The following is a 6,000-nucleotide window of genomic DNA, read 5'->3' as shown; positions in this document are numbered from 1 at the left end:
GCAAATCAGCTTTCCTCCTCTTATCACTTACTTCATTTTGTTTCTGCGAAAAGTCAATAGTTTGCAGCATTCTTATCCATGTAAAAATTAGGTCTTTTTTTTTTTTTTTTTAACTTCTTTGTTGTTCTGCATTTTATGGAGGGTCAGTCTCTTGGTATGCTCAATAATAAACAGTTGGGCTCTGGACAAGACACAATTCATTTTGAATTGGGATAATAACACTCGTCAGGTAGGTTCATTTATTTTTATTTGGCTGTCGGATCTGCAGATTGTCAAAGTCGGGTCGGCAGCAGGCCTTTTATTTGTCAAATTAGAATAATAATTTCGTTGATGATTAAGGCTCCAATTGACACTTTACAATTTAAAATACATCTTAGTCCATCTGATTTTTTTGTACGTTTTTAATGTTAACAAAACACAATGCCTTGAAAGTAAACACATTTATTATTGATTGAGTAAAAGCAACACATTATTATTTATAAATGTACACTTTTTCAGCTGCAATTAATTTTTTTATAATATAGAAAATCGAAAACATGTTTATAATATCCAAGGCTTTTATATTTTTCAGTGGCATTGAGGCTAAATAACTGGTGTTCTTTTGCACTTTGTTTTACTCTATAGTGATTCTTTTAATTGAAATATTTCACATGGGGCTGAAGAAGATTGAATTTTAAGAAGTTGTGTAATTAATTACTTTACATTTGGGACCGTGTCTTTTCTTCCATAAACTGGCTCATGGGGAAGTGTGTGTGGTTGTGTGTACAGGTGAGTATGTGTTGCCATGGTGGCTGTATCCATTGAGATCATTTCAGAGACGCTCAAAAGGTGCACACTTTGTTCTTTTTTGTATTCTGATCCGTCAGGGGCCAAAAACAAAAACAAAAAGTGTTTTCTGTTGCATCAAAAAATTATTTATGGATAGAGCAGACAAATGGCTTGCTTAACAACCTGATGCACTTTGTTTGAATTCTTATCGTTACTAAGGAGGAGGACCCTGCGCATGCACAACTGGGATTTATATAACCAAAAATATGACAGTATCTTAAAATTATGTCTATAATATATCATTGTATAATGCATTAATTTCCATAACATGTGTCTTTTTAGTTAAGGTGATGTCCAACCATCATTTTAGTCATGAAGCAGTTTAAAGACAAAGGATTCAGGAGACAGTCATGTTCAATGCTGAGCATCTTCTCACTGATGAGAAGGCAGGCCTGGGCACGCTCGGGCCCCCTGACACCTTCAGCATTGGCTCCATCACACTTGCGTGTGTGTGTGTGTGTGTGTGTGTGTGTGTGTGTGTGTGTGTGTGTGTGTGTGTGTGTGAGAGAGGCAATGTTCCACTCTTCACTTGTGCATTTTAACATATAGGCAATCTTATATAAAGTATGTCTAATAATGTGTGTCATGTGTTCCACAGAGTGATCTGTCCATCGCCAGACTACCCAACCACCAAAATGGCCCAAACTTCTGTGAATGAAGAAGGAGGCACCTTTGACCACCTATGGAGCTCCCTGTGAGTGTTTTACAAAACTTGAAGATATCCTTTATATGATGGAAATACACTAAAAAAGTGTATGACTGCAGTACGTCTGATCTTATTGACAGGGCATGCACGTGCTAGTTCAATAAATGTTCTGCATCGGTAACATTTAAAAGGAACATTGCTTTACTATATGTAAAAATAATATTCTGATCTGTTGAAGAACAAGGCCACAATTTTCACTTTTTTAAAATTAATTGTGCATTTGGTTGTATTTAAACCACATAATGAAACAATTAATGCAAAAATGCTTGCGATATGACAGTGTGATTAAATATTTTGGTAAGGTATAGCCTTTTTTTAAATTAATGTATTTCATTAAATTGCGAACCAGCGTGTGTACACTATGTGTGTGCTGGTTTATATTGGGGGTGCCCCCGACATGTCCAAAACGCACACAGCAAAGTCGCACTGTGAGTGGGGAAGAAAAGTTGGCAAAAGTCCTAAAAATGATCAAAAATGACACCCAGGTTCGAGTCCCACAAGTCCCGCCGCGTTCCACCCGAGTCCGGGGGTGCCCGACATGTCCAAAATGCACCCAGCAAAGTCACAGGGGGAGTGGATCTTTATTAGTGCATTTAGGTTCTTTCTTAAAGTTCATCATCACCCCATATAACTTTTTCTGCGTATGTTAGAAATTCTTGATTTCACATTTTGACATAATCAGAATTATTTTTCCGAAGAACATTTTTTAAAAGCTCGGTGACTAGGGATGGTTAACGAATTCAGTATTCAGGTACCGACCGAAGTCCGTTGGTATACTGGGTATCGATTCACGTAAAACTGTGCCTTATTTCAATCAATCAATCAATTAATCAATAAATCAATCAAATTGTATTTATATAGCCCTTAACCAGAGTGCCTTTAAGAGCTTCACAAACTCACGACATCCCTTGATCTGTACCCACATCCAGGCAAGTATAAAAACTAAAAAAAAAACAGATGGAGACAAAGAAGAAACCTTGAGTACAGGGATCACAGATATAAGGACACCCCCCACCCCCCCTTTCAGTGTGACCGCCTGCAATGGATGTCGAGCGGGTACCATTATGGAATTGAATAAATGGATAAAGTGGGAGTTCAGTCCATTGGGAAACCAACAGATAGTATGGGGGGAGTGTTTCTTCTTCCAAGCTCATCCAGTCAGCTATGCAGAGATGTTTATATCTGATCATGGAAGAGTGTTCCAAAGAGTTGTCCACCGAGTGGTCCATTTTGGGTCTCAATTCGGGTCAGCTAACACATCCTCCAGACAGAAACCTCTCCAGAAATTAACTGTGGCCATCTGGTACCCTCTCCAGCAGGAAAGGGGGGACGGAGCAGAAAAGTGGCGGATCAACTGCGGTCTAAAAAGGGGTCTATTTATAGGCTACATAATATAAATGAGTTATAAGGCGGGACTTGAATGCTTCTACTGAGGTATCATCCATAACTGTTGCTGGAAGGGAATTCCAGAGTACCGGAGCCCCAGTGGAAAACGTTCTAGAGCCTGCAGGGTTCTGTGAGTCATTAATAAGCCAACGTTTTTGAAACATAGATTTCGGGACGGAACATAAGGTACATAGGGTTCAGCAAGATAATAAACCTTAAGTGTACCAGGAGCCAGTGCAGGTGGGTCAGTATAGGCGTAATATGATCAAATGTTGTTGTCCTAGTCAAAAGTCCAGCGGCCACATTTTGTACCAAGTGCAATCTTCTAATGCTGGACAGCGGGAGACCCGAAAATAACACGTTGCTGTAATCATGATGACACGTAACAAACGCTTCTATTATGAACTCAGCGTCACTGGTGGACAAACACATTTTGATACCTTTGTTGCATGTGAAGTCAGAAGGTGCTCAAAAGTATAATAAGACTCCACTTTTCAAAATGTGCTAGCTCGATGGATTTGCCATAGACATGCTAAAGATTAGCATCGGCAATTTTACATGGCAAGTTCAACACCTCCAAATTTGGAAATCAAAGCTACAACTAAAATGCATGTTACAATCAAACAGCTGGTGTGTAATAAGTCAATACTGCAGTTTAAACACATGGTAGGGCTTAAAAAAATTAAATACCGGCACATCAACATAACGGCAAAGACTACTTACAGGCTAAGGCAACACACCGTAGTCTATACACTATTATAGTCTAATAATAATAATGCCATACAATGCAGTATATCACAGTACCTACAAATGAGACACAGAAGTGTAAGAAAACAAGATGACAACTAGACAGCATAGTTAAGTGATATATGTTAAATTTAAGAAAACAATTTAAAAAATAACATTTATTACACGTCTGAACACACACAAAAGTATCGAAAATTGTTACTGTTTAGTACTGGTATTGATTCCCAGGTACGGGGATTTGCTTATCGAATTAAATGTGAAAGGAACTGTGATCTGACCATATAATTTTCCTTGAGAAGGTCTTATCTTTGTCCATGTGATGTCAGATTAAACAAAAATTGAGCTGTTTGGCCACAATACCTAGCAATATGTTTGGAGGGGAAAAGGTGAGGCTTTTAATCCCAGGAACACCATTCCTACCGTCAAGCATAGTGGTGCATAGTGGTGGTAGTATTATGCTCTGGGCCTGTTTTGCTGCCAATGGAACTGGTGCTTTACAGAGAGTAAATGGGACAATGAAAAAGGAGGCTTTCCTCCTAATTCTTCAGGACAACCTAAAATCATCAGCCCGGAGGTTGGGTCTTGGGCGCAGTTGGGTGTTCCAACAGGACAATGACCCCAAACACACGTCAAAAGTGGAAAAGGAATGGCTAAATCAGGCTAAAATTAAGGTTTTAGAATGGCCTCCTCAAAGTCCTGACTTAAACGTGTGGACAATGCTGAAGAAACAAGTCCATGTCAGAAAACCAACAAATTTAGCTGAACTGTACCAATTTTGTCAAGAGGAGTGGTCAAAAATTCAACCAGAAGCTTGCCAGAAGCTTGTGGATGGCTACTAGAGATGCGCGGATAGGCAATTATTTAATCCGCAACCGCATCACAAAAGTCGTCAACCATCCGCATCCACCCGAACTAACATTTAATCAAAACCGCACCCGCCCGCACCCGCCCGCACCCGCCCGCACCCGCCCGCACCCGCCCGCACCCGCCCGTTGTTATATATCTAATATAGACGATGCAAGGCATTAGTGAGGTTATAAAGCTTTTGCCTGTTAAAGAAAGGAGACTGATCCAATGAAGCAGAGACATTCAATGCATGCCACGCTGTCACGGCCCAGGTGCACACCAGTGCGCAATCATCTGGGAGCCGCGCTGAGCGCACCTCCAAGCGTGCTCGCGCCACTCAAACTGCTGCAGGCAGCTGCGTTCTATCTTGTTTTAACATCCTGTGGCACTCTTCTGGGATCACGGCGGACGAAACTGCTCATGCTCAGGGTGTTTGTGGAGATTCGGGGTTTTGCACAAATGTGATGCACCATGTTAGATGTCCCGGTTTTGTGACTGTCGTAGACATAAACAGCGTCGCAGCTCTTGCAAATCACGTAGCCAGCATTACTATCATCCTGATTTACAACCTCATAAAAACGAGTCCACGCTGAACTTTTCTGGCCTTTTTTCCCCCTGGTCTTTAGTATTCCCTTTTTTAGTACCACGTTTGCTGCCGGCGTTGCCATCTCTTTTTTTTTTCTTCTTCTGTTGTGGCATATGCTGCAGGTGCCTGCTCGTTTTTCGTATGTGGGTAACAACATTTAACTATGTATATATATTGCCGAATTGGTTTAACTGCCACCCGCCTGAATCTATTTAAAATCTAATTTTTTTTAATTTCAACCGCCCGACCCGACCCGCGGATAAAATCAAATGTTTTTTTATTTCAACCGCCCGACCCGCGAATAATCCGCGGACTCCGCGGTTGTGTCCGCAAACCGCGCATCTCTAATGGCTACCAAACACGCCTTATTGCAGTGAAACTTACCAAATATTAACATTGCTGTATGTATACTTTTGACCCAGCAGATTTGGTCACATGTTCAGTTGACCCATAATACATTCAAAAAAGAACCAAACTTCATGAATGTTTATGGTGACCAAAAAGTATGTGCTCCAATCACTCTATCACAAAAAAATAAGAGTTGTAGAAATTATTGGAAACTCAAGAAAGCCATGAAATTATGTTCTTTACAAGTGTATGTAAACTTTTGACCACAACTGTACATTTATTTGCACACAGGGAGCCAGACAGCACCTACTACGAGCTCCCCCCTGGCAGTCAAGGAGGTGAGCGCTCGGTACCTTCTACCAGCACTTCAAGGGACCAGAGCAGCACTGCGGAGATTTCCATGGACGTATATCACATGAGGGACATGAACGACAATGTGCTGGTAGGAACAAATACATTTCAATGGCATTAAACTTGTTTCATTGTGCGCACGCTCCTGTATCCCTTTTCCCTCCAGTGTTAAGCAGATTCCCTCCAAAAGAGTTTCCCTCTC

At 40.8% G+C, this 6,000-nt stretch overlaps 1 protein-coding gene across 1 annotated transcript in view; it reads left to right on the top strand.

The window, feature by feature from the left end:
• The first annotated feature begins 5,879 nt into the window (after window positions 1-5,879).
• Window positions 5,880-6,000, top strand: part of tp73 (tumor protein p73) — a 43,744-nt gene continuing 43,623 nt past the window's right edge. Inside the window, exon 1 of the mRNA XM_061975749.1 lies at window positions 5,880-5,889. The gene's annotated coding sequence lies outside the window, so the exon portion shown is untranslated. The remainder of the gene's footprint in view (window positions 5,890-6,000) is intronic.

The sequence above is a fragment of the Nerophis lumbriciformis genome, linkage group LG01, assembly GCF_033978685.3.
Source record: "Nerophis lumbriciformis linkage group LG01, RoL_Nlum_v2.1, whole genome shotgun sequence".
Lineage (NCBI taxonomy): Eukaryota > Metazoa > Chordata > Actinopteri > Syngnathiformes > Syngnathidae > Nerophis > Nerophis lumbriciformis.
Note: the sequence above shows the minus strand (reverse complement) of the source record. Positions and strands in the feature narration are given on the sequence as shown.